The sequence below is a fragment of the Agelaius phoeniceus genome, chromosome 1 (genome assembly GCF_051311805.1).
Source record: "Agelaius phoeniceus isolate bAgePho1 chromosome 1, bAgePho1.hap1, whole genome shotgun sequence".
Taxonomy (NCBI): domain Eukaryota; kingdom Metazoa; phylum Chordata; class Aves; order Passeriformes; family Icteridae; genus Agelaius; species Agelaius phoeniceus.
In genome coordinates, this window is record NC_135265.1 from 85,788,762 (window position 1) to 85,806,546 (window position 17,785).

Consider the following 17,785-nt stretch of genomic DNA (forward strand, 5'->3'; position numbering starts at 1 on the left):
TTAACAGCATTCAGTACTTGCTATTTCTAATTGCACAACCTCTTTTTTTTATGAAAATCCAACAAAACATAAAGCAGCTACATGAGTTTTCAACAACAAAATAGGGGATAAAATTTTTGTTACTAATAACATTAGCAAATGCAAAAAGAGGTGAGGGTTGAGCAGGTTAATACAGCAGTTCCAATTTTTGGTATTAATGCCATTAGTGGAACACTAATTGTTTCCAAAAGACATCGAACCTGTGAATCATAAAAGACTTGATGCTTGTTTTGCTACACAGAACTAATCACTCATACCGATATTTAGCAAGAAAAAAAAAAGCAAGAACAAACAAGGGAAAAACCCACAAAGCACAACAAAACCAAGCAAAGCAACAGCAAACAAACTAACCAACCAACCAAACAAACAAACCACTCCAGATCTGAGATTTTCTATTTTAATAAAATCGTAATACAGAGATGTAGAGAATATTGTGAGCTTTACAGTCTTATTAAAAATAAAATTCATATTTTATTTTTATTAATATTAAATAAATATTTCATATTTATTTAGAATTCAGTACTACTCCACTTAAACCATCAGTAAGAGGAAAAATGAATTTTTATTTTTTTTTTTTTTAAGAGTGCAATATTTAAAGTATGGCAGGGTGTTGACAGAAAATATTGGCTTTGGAGAATTTCATACCACTAAGAAATGGATGGCCAGGAAATGCTGAGAGTCAACATGAGTAAAATGTATTTTTTTGGTAAGCCAACATCTCTCTCTGTCCAGTGAAGTTTCCAGAATGCAATATAGTTTAAAATAAGGGGTTAAAGAATTTAAAATTAAATACTACATGTGCTTATAAACATAAAAAAATCTTCCAGACCAAAAATTATCAAGGGAAAGAAACTGCTGAGCAATCAGGAATTTTTATCAAGGTCCACTTTTGCAGATATCAGGAACATTCTCCCTCATATCAACAAGTTAATAGAAAGGTTTCATAACCTTTTAAATTGCTTTGTACAAATATGCTGTTGGGGTGTCTTTATAGTGCAGTGGAATAAGTGCTAGTATTGAAATCCTTAAGTTTGCATTGTGTGCACCATTTCTTAGTCTTCAAGAGTTTCTTAAAAATTGTGTTCTTCCTAACAGCCATGTACATCGCATCTGTGACATAGTCGCGAGCCTCTCGGAAGCCTCATCTCAGAAGGTTGAACAAGAAGCAATTTCATGTCAGTTTGCTAACTGCAGATCAGTCTGGAAAGGGGGAGAAAACTGTTCTGATTATTCGTTTATATTGGCACATTTTCTTCCATTCTTCTTACTCCATTGAAGTTCTGCCTGACAAGATTCAGAGTGTAAGTGTCAAATAAGCTTCAACCATACAACTAGGGAGTCTGCCTTACACATTTCTTTAGACCGCGTATTCATTAATCATATTATGATTCCTCTCTGGGCCATTTTGTTTAGGCATCTAGAACCAAACACAAAAAAATCTCTGTTAAAAATACAGAACAGATTTGGTTTGTGATTTTTTTCTGGCTTGTAAATACAAAAGATACCTAGGTTTCACCAGATTACTAAAAAAGTAACACAGATTCTCATCCCACTGTTAAGACCTTCCAGTTTCTTATCAGGAATAGACAATAGAGTCTTTATTGGCCAGGCAGCTATGAGCCAGAAGACGAATTAGTCTCCACTGCTCCCAGGAGCAGATCTGTAGTATCAGTAACTTGAAAGCATCCACAAAATTCAATGGTACCCACATGCTCCCATATTTTATTTCATTTTTTTCCCATTTCAGATTTTGTACTTTTCCACATTGGTGCTTTTTAGTCTTCATTCTTTCAGTTACTTGTGCTCTTTCATCTTTATGGTTGTACCTCTGTCTGTAACTCTATAGTCATAACTTATAAGGCTCCTCTCTGCAGGCTTTCTCACAGCTGTTTCCCACAATCTATGAGTCTCTGTGGCAGCCTGAGCCAAAGGCACATAATCATAGCACATCAGAGCTGTGCTGTTGATTTTCGGAGCATGAACGGCTGAGCCCTGGGGGGAAGGTGAGAAAGAAAGAGTGTTACGGTCACAGACAGTGAGACAAGTCCTTCTCAACCCCAAATATCAAAAAATAAGACATCAAAGTCTGAGCTAACTGTCCTAGGATGCCCTTATAGTCAGTGGACTTAAATACCTGTTGTAAGAAGGTGAGTCATTCACACAAACAGCATCTAAAATAAATCAAATGACTCAGCTCTGTGTGTACCCTCTTCTCTCAGCTGACTGACAGGAAGTGTTGAGTGATTAGTTTAAATTTAAGTATCTTCCTTTTAAATAACTGAAATAAAGTGTTGTTTTATGGAAATGGCCTAAAGAGGCCCACCCCAGCTGTAAGCAGATTGTTATTCTCTTGCATAACCCAGTGCCTCATTCCCAGTGCCTCAACTGAGCAACAGTCATTGCTAGCTATTTTTAGATTATGATATGATTCAAACATAAAGATAATTCTTTTTTCAAGTTAGTTTATTTATTAAAATACTATTAGAAAGCATAAGGGAAATTGTATAGTATGTGTCAGAAGTTGCTTCATCTCTTTTCATTTTTAAAATCACAGCTATGCTGCATTTCCATGGGGTAAAATCCTAGGTATGAAAGCATCTGAGAATAAGAAATAATGATGGACTTTGAAGTTCCAGGTTAGATTACTGCTATTAGAAAGAAAACAAAAATAAATCCATGAATTCAAATATATCAGTAAAAGTCTATGTTTCCTCATTACCTACAACCCTTCCTAAAGGAGATCATATTAATGTTTTAGTAGCTATGAAAAAGGAATAATGAAAAATATTTAGCTATTTATTTAATATCTTAGCACTAATGTTTGTCATTGTAGAAATAGAATTTCTCACTCAATAAAAGCGTAAACAACAAGAAATACTCAAAAGAAATTAATGCAAAAAGTATTCATAGTCCATTAGTGTTGTTCTCTTGGGTCCTAGAAACTAGTTCTGTGTCACAGTCTTTCTTGGAAATTCTTTCTCATTTTGTCTTAGTTCCAGTGCCACATGAAAACATACAAGCCAGGCTTTTCTCTTTCCTTCAAAAACTCATGGTAATTTATCTATTTCAGGTTTTTTTCGTGGAAATATAAGAAGCATTACCCTCTTAGCATACTGACTCATCTTTGCATCAGATTTTCATGTGCTAATATTTCCTTATTAAACCATTGATATAATGGTTTTTTGATGGAATTGATGGAATTACTTTTGTTAGTGATCTTGAACATGAACATTTTGGAAATGTAAATTTAACGTGATGGGATGCGTGAAACTGGCATAAAATAGTTATTTAAGTTTCCAGTTGCAACATAGGGATTCTGCTACTCTGCAAAGACTGATCCTTTGCAGATTTCCTCTGCTGTGAATTGCTGCTAAGAACTCTACAACCACTGCCGTAATTGTCCCATATCAAATACTCATTGTGAGGACTTAAGAATGCTGTGCCTATAAGATAAGTCACCACAACAGAGCTTGAGATGAGGGCAGATGGCAACAAAAGGGAGAGGTTGATTCCAGGCCTGGTGAGGCAGATCTGGATAGCCTATCCAGACAAAAATTCACCCAGTGGCAAACTGGGAGAAAGGAAGAAACTGCTTACACATGTGCTATCCAAAGTTATGGGAATGGCATCTATGCCTCAAGGGTGCCAAGGACTTGGACTGTATAAAAGTAGTACCTCCAGAAAAACAACTTGGGGACCCCCACCACCAAGAATGCCAGGGTTAAGGAGGACCAGCTGGATACTGCAGGAATTAATTTTGCTTAATGTCTCTCTCTCTCTTGCTCACATTCTATTCCCCCTCCCCACTCTCTCTTCCTATTTCTGTCTGTCTCTCTACCTCCCATTTACTCTTAAATAAAATCTGTAATTTTGACTTTGGCTTATGGTATCATTTGCACCTTAATTTGAGCAGAGACACCATTTATAATTGGATCATAACACTCATGCAACAATTTGCTAATCTACATCCTGTGCTTCTGCATAGCATTTGTCCTTCAGCACGTGATATGATAAATTTTTCTTAGCACAGGTAAACAGAATTTGTTAGAAATAGCAATTTTTCTTTTTATTGCTGTTTCCATTTTTGATTTAATACTACATATCAATGTTGACTTCTGCAGCTTGATTACCTATTCTATATATACAAATAAAACATTTTTCTTATTTTAAAATCACACAGATGGAACAAATATAATGGGTTAATAATGATGTAATAAATATGCCTACAACATTTACACCATAGTTGTGTTGCTTCATATGTGGAGGGATATTTACATACAATATCATGGTAAAGAAGGAAAAATATTGTAAGCCATTAGATGAGATTTGTTTAATTTTATCTTTAATTTATGTATTTCAGTATGATTTTCTTATTGTAATTCTGTAAGCTACTTAAATGTGAAATATTTGAATATTTATATATACTCCTTTGAGGATGAAAGCTCAGGTCTGTTTCTTTTCTTCCTCCTGGGGAAAACTAATCTGGTTAGCTGTGCAAGCACATTCATTATGTTTAAATTTATTTTCAAAAGTTAAAATGTATCATATTTTCCTGGTGTGTTTCAGTGATCCTTCAGATGGAATTGGATTTTAAAATATTTGAGTTCTCTGTATGTGCATTTAGATTGGCAGTATTTATTCAAATACTTTGCTTGCAAATTTCTATTCAATAATGCTTAGATGTCTCTTGTCATAAGCTTATATTCATATATGCCTTTATTTCTTTTGTATGCTTTTCATATACATAGCATACTATAATTTCTTTAACTCCACACAGCACAAAAATGTTTCAAACTACAAAGGAAAACCAGAAAGGCATATGCATACAGAATGGAGGGCCTAAGAAGCTCTTAAGTGAACCTGAGGCTTTATGCTGTCTTCAATTGCTGTGTATTTGCCATTGTAAAGCTTACAGAGAACTTCACTGTGGATATCTGGAATAGTGGATGTACATCAAAAATTTATCCTTGTCCTAAAGATTCTACCAGAGGAATTGGAGTAATCATTTTAAGCATAGGAAATTCTCTTGAAATCTAAGGATTTAAAAATAGACTGGTGTTTAAAGTACATCTCTATTCTGTTTTCAAAACATGTGACTATTGATTTATAAATCAAAATGAGTTTCCCCAGAGAGTAAAGGAGAGAGGGGGAAGGTAAAAAGAGGGGAAAGTACATCATGTGTCTAAGAACCATTTTTATACTGAATCATAAATCTTAACCTGTTAATTGATTAATTCTCCAGCTTAAACAAGACCTGAGGTAGCGGTCTTGCTTTGCATTCTCTCAAGAATTCAGACTGGGGCAAAGCAATAAACCCCTGTTGACTGAAAATAAAATATTTTAAAAGCTTGTGAATAAGTAATTACAATTCTTAGTGAAGTAGTTATTTCCAACATTGCTATAACTATCTATAGATATCCCTTTGTTATATACAAAGAACTAGTACAGCTCTGTTAAAAAGAAACAGAGGAGAAGTCACCATGATATATGACCTGCTCTTTCCTTTCCTAGTCAAGAGAAATGCTTTTCTCTCTGATGCTACCATATTTGAACACAGAGGCCAGGAACTTGAAGAACTCCAAAAGTGTTAATATGCCACTGAGTTATCTACATCAGAGCCCAGATGCTTTGTTAGAATATTCAGCAATTGTAATATAAATTATCTGAGAGAAATTCTGCTCAGTGCTGAGTGCAAAAAGGTTGGCAAAGTTATAATATATTTGGATATAGATTTTTTTTTCTTTGAAAGTGAATGGGAAAAGCATTAAGCATAGAGCTAAAGTAGTATGAAGGACAAACACAATGCTAACATCTACCTGATAATCTTCTCTACCAGTAGAAATACAGAGAAGGATTCCTGGTTAAATTAACCCCAGTCTTTTAAGAAAGGATCTTACTTCTCATTTAATTTTGCTGTTATACTTTATAGAAAGAATGAATATATGTATATACATGCATGTATATATCATGCTTGCACCTATTGGTCACTCACCAAGGTCCACTTGAAACGTAAATATTAGGACTGACTCAAAACACTTACAGAGAAACTTATTTTAGGTTTTAAGATTGTTTTCTTAGCATGGCGTGAGTTCCATATTGTGACGGTGTTCACAGGGGTTTTCAGGTTAGGGAAGAGACAAGAATGTTGACTCCATGTTCAGAAGGCTTGATTCATTATTTTATTATATACATTACATTAAAACTATACTAAAAAGAATAGAAGGAAAAGTTCCATCTCACAAGGTCAGCTAAGCTAAGAATAGAAAAGAAACGAAGAATGATAACAACGGCAGCTGCCTCAGACTCTCTGTCCGAGTCAGCTCTGCTGTGATTGGCCATTAATTACAAACAAGCACATGAGACCAATCACAGATGCACCTGTTGCATTCCACAGCAGCAGATAATAATTGTTTACATTTTGTTCCTGAAGCCTCTCAGTTTCTCAGGAAGAAAAACTCCCAAGAAAAGGATTTTCACAAAAAGATGTCTGCAACACCATATTCTAGGGAGGATATATATATATATATATTTTATCAGTTTGTTGTCCATAGGGAAATATGTACTGCATATTCTAATAATATTAATCTTGGAACAATTAATCTCATTACAAAGAAAAAAGTGTAGGTGCACCAAAGCAATAACTGTTCTTTCTGTACAGTGGTGAGTGTTAAAAGTGCTGTAAGTTCATTCTGTAATGAGCCTGGTTCAATTAATATTGCCACTTCCATTAAAATAAGAGGCAGGAGTTATGAGAGCACTAAATATTAGAAATCTGATTCAGGGGCTCTGAATCTTCCTTACAATTGCTCAGAATCAACCCATTAGATTCTGTCCAGAACTCATCAGGTGCCTGCTGTTGCACCTTAAATTTAAACCTTTGAACACTTTTATAAATATGAGGTCTTTCAGAATGGGACAAGAGAGAGATTTAAAGCTAACAATATATCAGAGAGATTATATAGTTGAAATAGATCCAAACAATTTATTTTAAGTGCTTTTTATAAATCAACATGTATTCTACTGGAAGGAAATATTATGTAAATGAAACAATGACTCCTGATTTCTGGTCTTCACAGACATTAACCTAGATCCTTCCCTTTTTCATCTCTGGCCTTACAAAGCTATGGCTTTCTGGGATTTCTCCTGATACTCAAAGATTTTAACATCATGTCCATCTCTAGCAGGGTTTTGTGGTCTGAATAGTTGGAGGTGGTCATTATTGCTATTGCCAAGAGAAACAAAAGCATCAACCAATGGAGTAAGGCTATTTTCTCAGGAAAGAGATCTTACTATCTCTGTCAGTAAAGGGCAATGAAATTTCATAAGGATGTTGTTGCAAAGTAGACTATTGTAATAAAAAATCCTAAATAACTCTTAGAAAGGTCTTAACATGCAACACAAAATGTGAGACACCTGCAGTTTCTTCTGCAGATAATTAACATTTTATAATATTTAAAAAAATAAAAGGCAGAAGTAGAGATAGTTCTCAGTATGTGAATTGCAAAGATCAAGATTTAAAAAACCTGATTCTGTTATGCTTTACACACAGATTTTCCTGAATATTTTTTTTCTTAAGTCTTTATTCCTTTGCATCTTATCATATAATGATATCATAACAAATCCTTGAGCTAATCAATCGTCAAAAAGTACTTAACATGTACTTTTTTATTTACAACAAAAAATAGTTTAGGAGTTGGAATCTTTTAATTAATTCTCAATATTCAAACTAGAAAAAAAATTAGGCATTATTTTAGAGGTAAAGTACTCAAGTATTAAACCCCAGTGATTGTTCATTCCAAGTGATAGCAAAGGTTTACTAGAATTGAGTCCTGTTGGAACTTTTACCTGAATGATTTTTCCTGTCATTAACTTAATATTTGCAGCTTCTCAAACTAAAATGTAGTATTTCTCAACATTACTTCATTTAAATTCAAAATATTGTTTTCAAACAATAGGTATCAATTTATTAATCTATTCTTGTCTTCTTTCCTCACAGCCCTGTGGTTATGGATTATTCTTCTGTTTGACTTTCACATCCTTGTTGAGACCTGGACTTGATGATCCTTGCAGGCCCCTTCCAACTCAGAATATTCTGTGAATCTCTGAATCTGTAAATTAAATTTATTTAAAGTGACCTAGATTTTTTTACTCATTTATGGTGCTTTAGTACTGCATGTATTTTAAATTGCATATGTTCTAGTGTAAACATTTATCTAAATGATAGCTCTGCTCATAAAGTTTTAAAGAATAGCTAAATACAAAATAACCATATGTGCTACCATAGTAGTTACACATTTCTTAAAGGCTCAGAACACAAAGTTGCTATCATCATAACTAGGTTATATATTATTATATATGTATTCTATATAGTAGAACAATCTAGATTTTTACTGCGAAAGTAAAATATGACAATTTAGTTTCGTGTAAAAAGTAAGGAAGGAACAAAAACTGTGGGTAATAGAGCAGGAAAAATTTTCCTTAGCCATATTATCTTTTAACCTTATTGCGGGGCTTTTAATCTTTCATGAAAGTTTTTAAGAACATCCATTGTCATACACAATGTGCAAAAATTTGGAGAAATAAATTCTTTGAACATCAATGTAACATGGTAAAACACAACTGTGTCTTGAAAATTGTGGAACAGATTCATTGATATTATTGTCTACCTTCTCTACCATCTCTACTTACTTCTTAGGCGGAGATGAAGCTTCTATATATGTTTGTTAATCAGCTGACAATAAACTTATAAAGGCAGAAATGAAAAACCCTGAATATACAACCACATATTTCATAATTCAAATGTATTATTTTCTGCACTGAGGAAATTGAAGACAATAGTACTTGATTTGTGAGTACTACAATTTTCTAATTTATCTGAAAACAGGCGTAGATGAAGCAGGCAAAAAAGATTGACATGGATAGAAATAAACTTCAATCTAGATTAGAAACTTAAAAAATATTTACTGGATTTTGTTTAATTTTAGTGTCTTGGTTTAAGTTTGGGGACGTCCTAAAAGGTTTGTTTTAATATTTTAAGAGTAAATAGATTGAATTAAGCTTAATATAAAATGTTTACTATTTGTGTTTTAAGGATTTTCACATATTAGTGAGTCTGTCCAATAAGAGAATCCAGTAAACAAATCTGTTGATCAAAAATTTCAAGCTGTATTTACCTCAGCATTGATTTTCTGGTACATTTCTACCTAATATTTCAGCCTTTTGAGAGATTAAAATTTAGTGATTATTTTACTTATTGAGATACTCTTAATGCAGCAGTAGCTTGACATTTGGAACAAGAACTTGAGAGCAGAAAGACAATTGACATCTGGGTCAGGACTTCAGCCATCAGAGCTTCACAGAAAAATCCACATTTATGCTTCCCACTGGAAAAAAGGTCTGTGTTTTTTCACTCCATTTTCTCAAGTGTCTACCTGAATCATTATTTTCTCAGGAAAGATTTTCTTTCTCTGCTTTTATTTTAAGCATGTCTTCTCACTGTCAAATTGAGTTCACTCACTCAAAACATAGGAACGACACATTTTAACATATAAATCTTCAATATTCAGCATTAAATATGGATTTTTCAATGAGCTAACAAATATTTTAAAAGCTCATGGAAATAGTATGTAATTAATTTAACTAATGTGTTAAAGAAAATGATACTATATCTGTGAGAAAAAAAAAAGATGCAAAATTTACTAAGTTTTTCTTATGTGCACTGTAAGATGTTGTGACTTTTCACTTAAAATAAATATTTTTCTTTTTTAAAGACACAGAAATATGTTCTTCATTAAAGTTCTTGGCTAAGTGTGGACAGTTGTCAAAAATTTTGACAATGGGAAATCAACCATAGTTTCTAAAGAATCAGTATTGTGAAAATTTGCATTCAGTCTTAAATATTCATCTGGCAAGATTTGAAACTACTAAATATACCTTGGAATTGGTAATGTGAATTTCCTCTAAAGATTGAACTGATTCAATAAGAATGACTAAGAATAATCTCTCAAAATTTTCTTCAAATGGTTATTGCCATAGAATTTAGGAGAGCCACATATTCAAGCTAACAGCTAGTTAGTCATTCACCTGTGAATCAGAAATTATGTGCAACAGTCCATCAATCCATTTTTATGCACTTATGTCATGTCTTTATTCTGAAGGGAGAAGTTGGTCAATTACACATTGATATGCAGGCTAACACAAGCTCCAGTGTCGTGTGCAATTAATAATTTACAGCTCCACTTCAAATAGGAGAAAATTGGGCAATTTAGCATTTGAATCAGGCTTTGGTGTATACAAACTCATTTTTCTACTCTTAAACTAATGTTATGTTCCTAATTCATATGTTGTCATACAACATCAAATATTTATGCATGCGCTGGGCAGGAGCATTCAAGAGCATATTGCAAGCCATAAAATTAGTTTAACTGGTGATTTTAAAGACTTGCTTGCTCATCATGCTACATCAATGTGAATTTTTATTACAGGGAGAATGAAAAGTAAGAAAAAGGAAAAGATCAAGTCACACCAAACACTGGAAGCTCAGAACCTCAGTAAATCTTTTAAAATGTCCCACGGAAGAGGCAGCTCAAAAACCTTCACTATCTGTATGCAAATGTGCCACTGTTATGAAGCCATACCAAGTCTAAACCCACAGCATTATTTTTTCTTTTATTTGTAGCATTTCAAAGAATCATAGAATCACAGAATCATAGAATGTCTTGGGTTGGAAGGAACCATAAAAATTAGCTAGTTCCAACCCCCCTGCATAGGCAGGGATTCCTTCCACTAGATCTGGTTTCTCAGCCCTCCATCCAACCTGGCTTTCAACAGTTCATGGGATGGGGAATCCGTGGCTTCTCTGGCAACAGGTTCCAGTGCATCACCACCTTCAGCGTAAATCTTCCAAACATCTGATCTAAATCTGTCTTTTGTTCAAAAGCATTCCCTCTTTTCCTAACACTTACCATGTAAATTCATTTCATAGAATCACAGAATAAGCTGAGTTGGAAGGGACCCATCAGCATCATTGAGTCCAACTCCTGGCTTTGCACAGGGCATCCCAAGAACCCCACCATGTGCCTGAGAGCACTGTCTGCATGCTACTTGAACTCTGTCAGGCTGGTGCTGTGACCACTTCCCAACAGGGGAGCCTGTTCAAGTGACCAGCCACCCACTGGATGAAGAATCTTTTTCTAATATTCAGTCTAAACCTCTTTTGATGCAACTTCAGGTCATTCATTCAAGTTCAGTCACTGGTCAACACAGAGAAGAGATCAGTGTCTGCCCCTCCTCTTCCCCTCATGAGGAAGCTGAAGACAACAATGAGTTCTCTCTCCCCTCAATCTCCTCTTTTCCAGGCTGAACAGACCAAGTGATCTCAACTGCTCCTCATTCAGCTTCCACTCAAGGCCATTCAACATCCTCATGATTTTCCTTTGGATGCTCTCTAATGGTTTAATGTCTTTTTTATATTGTGGCTCCCAAAACTGCGCACAGGACTTGAGGTGAGGCTGCCCCAGCTCTGCAGAGCAGAGCAGGACAATCCCCTCCCTTGCCTGGCTGTGATGCTGTGCCTGCTGTCCCCCAGGACAGGGCTGGCCCTCCTGGCTGCCAGAACACTGATGAATCGTGTTCAACTTGCTGGTATAAAGTCGACCAAGATACCCAGGCCCCTTTTTCTGACATTGCATTCTAGCATCTCGTTCCCCAGTCTGTCTGTACATCCAGGATTTCTCCATCCCAGGTGCAGAATTCAGCACTTTCTTTGTTGAACTTCATATGGTGGGTGATTGCCCAGTCCTCTAATTTGTTGAGGTCTCTCTGCAAGGTCTCTTTGCCCTTGAAAGTGTCTACAGCTCCTCCCAGTTTAGTGCCATTGGAAATACTAGTTTTAGAAATCCATGGTGAACTAAGACTAATCCAGTCCAGTTAACCAGCTAAATTAGCTGAAAGTTAAGAAAGAGGAACCCAAGATATTTTACTGGTGCCATTGATGAATATTTTAAACCTCACTGAGAAAGAGCATCATAAAACCATTAATGATCCTATGTAATTAAAGACCAATTAAATGTTAACAATTACCTCGTAAAATTAAAGCGCTGAGAAAACTCTTTGACAGCAGTTGTAACTAATTTTCATTGTTCCTCAGCATTTAGAAATAAAGCACAAAGTTTAGATTAGCACATTTGGAAAAGAAGTACTACTGTGAAGACAGCAACTGGTGGGTTTAGGGTACATTCCTTGACAGGGCAGTTTAGGTTTTTGTCTCAGGAAAGTATTTTGGCAAATGCTGGGAAATGTTGTATAACCAGTCATTGAATTTAATGATTTAAAAATCTGCATTTAATAAAATTTAGGATGAAGTCTTGCCTGTAGACTTTTTAAACTTTAAAGTTGGAAAAAATGCTGACTTTATTTCAGCAAAGCCCATATTTATCTTCTCTAGTAAATGCATTAAATATTATACACAAAAGTTATATTATAGGGTAGTGCATCAATACCTTAGTGCCAGTAATAAAAAGTGTAAATAAACAGATGCTGTGTCCCCAAAATACATCTGAATGTTTAGAGAAACCAGTGGGCTTAAATTAATTTTTTAAAATGCCACTACTAGACTTAAAAGAAGACAATGTCAAACAAGATATGAACATAGTAAATAAATTTTTACAAGGGAAATAATGGACCTATGGGAGGCTGCTTATAACATGGACAATTTTGTGTGTTTCTTTAACAAAGAAGAGATAGTTAGCAGGAATTATCTACAATCAGAATGCCTGCAGGCGATAATTTTTTGGAAAAGGGGAAAGAAGTCTCCAGTAAGAGAGTGAAAATATTAAAAGGAAAGTATTATACTATTGTCTTTGTTCCTTCAGATCATTTTTTAGATATTAAAGTGGAATTTTGACTATTGTACCAGTAAGATGCTGAGTCATCTGTAGAACAGAAAAAAACATAAGCCAGCTATGGCAGGCACAGCTAATTCAGGATTGTTTTAATTGCTCTGCTGTGACTTTTCACGCAACGTATCCACCAAACTATTGAACAACTAGACATTGGCTCAAGTTTCAAGAATAGCTATCACAAACTATGTATAAAAAGGGAATTTACAAATTTGTTAAAATACACACACACACACACATAAACCTGCTCATTGTACTAACAATTGATATAGATATGACATTTGAGCAGAAAAGGCTCTCAAATTAACAATCAAAAGATCTTTGCAGTTATCCTATACATTTTTATGCTTCTTCCCTATGTGACCATAACTATTTGTTGGCATATTTATATATATGAATACAAAAACCCACATATAGCCATATATGACTGTTATAGATTTTCTATAAATGATGTGTGCATGCATGTCTATACATACATATTTCCAAGTATATCTATAACTTGGAAATCTATAATTTATAAAATTATGTAATATTTTTTAGAAATTATTATTAATAAATGTCATTATTTGGTATATTAGAGCATTTTTAATTGCTTCTAAGTCCAGACAACTAAGGGTAAGTTTTGATTGGTGAATAGCTATTTGCTCTGTGCTATGGAAAATTACATTAATTTTATCTGTAACCTGAACTCATACCCACAACTTCATCAAAGTTAGGAATACTAGGAGTGTCTCTGAGTTCTTCTTTTGTACTTATTACAGCATGGAAATTTTCTATCACAGCTCATATTTATTATGTAGTAAAAATTATATGCCTTTAGAAAGATCTGTTCAAAACCTGTACTGATGCTGTTGTCCTTCACAAGGGGGGGGGTTGATAAATATTAAGATGTTATCCTCAATAAATGATCCTCATGAGATCATATTCAATATATTAGCCAAAGTATTGAGAAATTGACTTTGGCTCAACTTTCTAGAACAATTATAAAAATTTAAGAATAGAAAACATTTTCACAGGTCACCTGGTGATCTTTTGACAAGCCACTATATGATTTATAGCCAAAAATATTTAGAGGTTAATAAGACCATGAAGCACACTGGGATTAAAGGGTTACAAGATGGCTTTATCTTAAGACTTGGCACAGATCTGATTCTGAGCAAATTACAGATTAACATTCATTCCTTTTGTCTTACTGTGACACCTGGAAAAGAAGCAGTTGTAACAATCCTTAAGGTCTGGTTTCTCAGACTCGGCCTGCTGATCTCCACTTATTCCACCTTTATTTAGACTTGGATTTCTCGTGCAGTTTATTTGCGTGAGCACTTTCACTGCTGCTCTACAACTTAAAATGGAATATGCACACACCTGAGGTAGTTGGATGCCTATAACATCATTACTCTATGACATGCACAGTTATAAAGACAAAAAAACTATCATTATTAAAACTATAATTACAACTATTTGTGTGTGTGTGAGTGTGTGTGTGTGTGTGTGTAAAGGAGCTAGCATGGTCTTACCCTAAACAGTTTCAAGACTGAAAAAATCAAACTATTATTTTTGTCTGAGGTAATTAAAGTATTTGAAGACTGTTTTTTTGTCTCTTTTTGAAGACTGCTTTTGTTTTACAAGGCATTTAGCATAGATTTTTTTTTTTAACCTACATTTATTACAACTTGTCTTTACAACACAATGTCTTTAAAATACATTGTGTAAAATGACTAAGGAATATTTCTTAAGCAACTTTACAAATACAATATAAAGAAAAAAATAGTTTAGAATTCTATAGAACAGTCAAGGCAGAAGGAAGGACTGCAAAATGCCACAATATTTCTTGACTTGTGAGTCTTGTTTTTATCCTGGCAATAACATCATTTGAAAAGTTTTTATCTCCAGGTAAACAATTTCTGACAACTAGACACAATATATAGCATGAATACTGTCTTTTCACTGATTTCAGGCTATATTTTCAGCTGTTTTTTGGAGGATACACACAACACTTGCTGGACGAATTTAGCTTTGTTTCCATAAACTTGTTGGTTTTTCTTATATAAGCAGGTATATGCAGTAGACATTCCCAAGCTTCTCAGATTTTATTGTTCAACATTTTCACAATTTTTCTTTTACCGATATTCTGCTTACATTGCAGATATAAATCCTGAAGCAAAGTTGTTTCTATTCGTTACTTTCCACTTTTCCCTAATGGGAAATGAACATTTTTTATAAAGTTTCTTTCTTCTTTTTCTTTTCCCTTGTAATTTTGTTGAATCTAGCTTCAGCTAGGTGTTTTGCTTCATGTGTATAGATTTGTATCATATCCATAATATAGATTTTTTGGGTTTTTAATAGGTGTCAGCAACTTTTTACCCAGAGTATTCAAGAAGAGGGAGAGGAGCTCACAACAATATTGCACCTGGGACAGAGCAAAGTGCCTGTCTGACAGTTGACCTTGCACCCTTCTGTTTCTCTAGCATTTAAAATAATTTCCTAGAGATTAGTGTTTGCTATACATCTCAGGCAATGAAGGAACATGCAAAGGTGTTCAGTTTCTCATGCTGTTGTCTAAAGAAGGAAGAAAAATAAGCTTCTCATGTTTGCAAGTGGGAAAGGAGACCAAGTGTGGGACAGTGTGCTGCCTCCACAGCATGCATCCTAACTCCAGACATGCAGAATTCTCCAGGATGAGACTGGGTAATTTATTATTATTATTATTATTATTATTATTATTATTATTATTATTATTATTATTATTATTATTATTATTATTAAACAATAATAATAAGCAGATATTCTCACAAGCCATTTTCTGCCTTGCAGAATGTTTTTGCAGGCAGCACAAAATGATGTTCTAGTTCTCAGACTGGGTTTGTTCATTTAAGCTTTTGTGCTGATTTTCCTCACATCTCTTTTCTAAGCATTGTGAAAAAAATCCTCAGAAATACCCCACAAGGTTCATTAACTGGATACCATACAGTTAGGCTCCTTACTAAATCTATTGCAATTGTTACTGTTATTTTTTAGTGTTCCAAAACTGTTTATTGTCTGAGACAGAATTTTTTTTGCACATATGTTTTCAGCCAGAAGGACACTTAAATTTCCAACTATTTGCTGATTAAGGGAATTTTTTTCCAAAATAAGGCAGCTGTAGGAAAGCACAGAAAATGTGCTTCAGAAAATTTCTCACTGAAAATCTCTGCATCAATTTACAACATATGTACATCCTTAGAGAAACATAACTGATTGCTGGATTTCCTGTCTATAACAAGAAACACAGGGGTTTCTCAAAGTGGTGGTTCCATTTTTAATTTTGCAATTTTATCATTTCAAAATTTAAATATCAGCTGAAAGTTAAAAATTGTCTTCAGCAAAATAAAAATGCAATTCTTCAGACTATTTTGTGTCAAAACATTATAGCATATCACAGTTTAACCTCATCTGACAATTAAGTTCCACACAGCTCCTTGCTCTCTCCTCACCCCAAGAGGGACTGGGGGGAGAATTGGAAAAGTAAGAGAGAAAACTTATATTTAATAGATTTAATAGGCAACAGTACAAAAGGGAAAGTAAAAGCAATGAACACAAGCAAAGTAAAACAAGGATTCCATTCACTGCTTCTTGTGGGCAGGCAGGTGTTCAGGAACCCTAAGAGAGCAGAGCTCCATCCCAGGTACAACGACTTTGGAAGAAAAATGCCATCACTCCGAACATCCTCCCTTCCTTCTTCTCCCAGAAGTATATGCTGAGCATGATGGCACAGGGTATGAGATATCCCTTGGGTCAGCTGGGTTCAGCTGTCCCAGCTGTGTGCCCTTTCAACTCTTGTGCCACCCTCCCATCCTCCTCACAGGTGGGGTGGGGTAAGGAGCAGAAAAGGCTTAGACTCTGTGCACATGCTGCTCAGCAGTGACTAAAACTTCTTTGTGTTATCAATGCTGTTTCCAGCACAAATCCCCAAAATGGCCACACACCAAGTACTGTAAAGAAAACTAGCTCTACCCAGCCGAAACAGCAGAAAGAATTAGCACAATTTTGAAATTTACTTTACCTTTGTTTGATCCCATCCATCTTTGTGATGCGTTATGCATCTCTTCAAAGCTATCACATTACTAATTTAAAAATTGGAAACAGTCTGCTGCAATTAAAAATAAGAAGAGCTGGCCAGAAAAGAAGGTATAGGCATAGAATATCAAACTGTATGGTCTTGATAGCTCTTTGTTCTGAAACAGAGAAAAAGTTATACACAGAATAAGCAGATTATTATAGTCAATATTTAGAGGAAACATTTTAGTTTTAAAGACTGAACATTCCATAGTTCATTCATAGCAGTGCATTGAAAAGAATCAACTCGTTAGTTATTTGGGTGCATCTTAAAAATTGTTTCAAAATTGCATATGCTATGTATGTAGCTATGCTTTAGCATTAGCACTTAAAGAAGATATGAGTCATTTACAGAGTCATTTACTCAAAAGAATATGTGCAACATTTTTAGAAATACTAATGATGCAGTTTGGGAGCTGTATAGGAAAACTCAAGATGGAAGCACAGTTCAGTTCAGTGGAAGCTTTTTGCCCAGCAGTTAAAGCATTGACGGCTGTTTTGGTTATCTCTCTTCTTTAAACTAGGTTGGATCAATATGAAATACAAACCCCAGCTCTAACAAGAGCCTACCTGACAAGCATTTATATTAAAGTAGGTTATTCCTTTAAAACTGCAAATTGAAAAGCCAATGTGAAAAATAAATTTTTAAGATGACTCTTCAAAGTGCTGTAAGATCCCAAGGCCTGAGTATCAGTTGGATGGGCAGTTTCAGAGAAACATGTCTGTGTATGATACAGCTCTCTTGATTTTGT

The 17,785-nt window shown here is 34.5% G+C and overlaps 1 long non-coding RNA gene across 1 annotated transcript; it reads right to left on the bottom strand.

The window, feature by feature from the left end:
• Positions 1-598: 598 nt before the first annotated feature.
• Positions 599-17,146, bottom strand: LOC143695888 (uncharacterized). Its single transcript, XR_013185353.1, has 2 exons — positions 16,981-17,146; positions 599-2,031 (listed from the first exon to the last, which is right to left on the bottom strand). It is a non-coding gene; the product is annotated as an uncharacterized LOC143695888 (long non-coding RNA).
• Between the last annotated feature and the right edge of the window lie 639 nt (positions 17,147-17,785).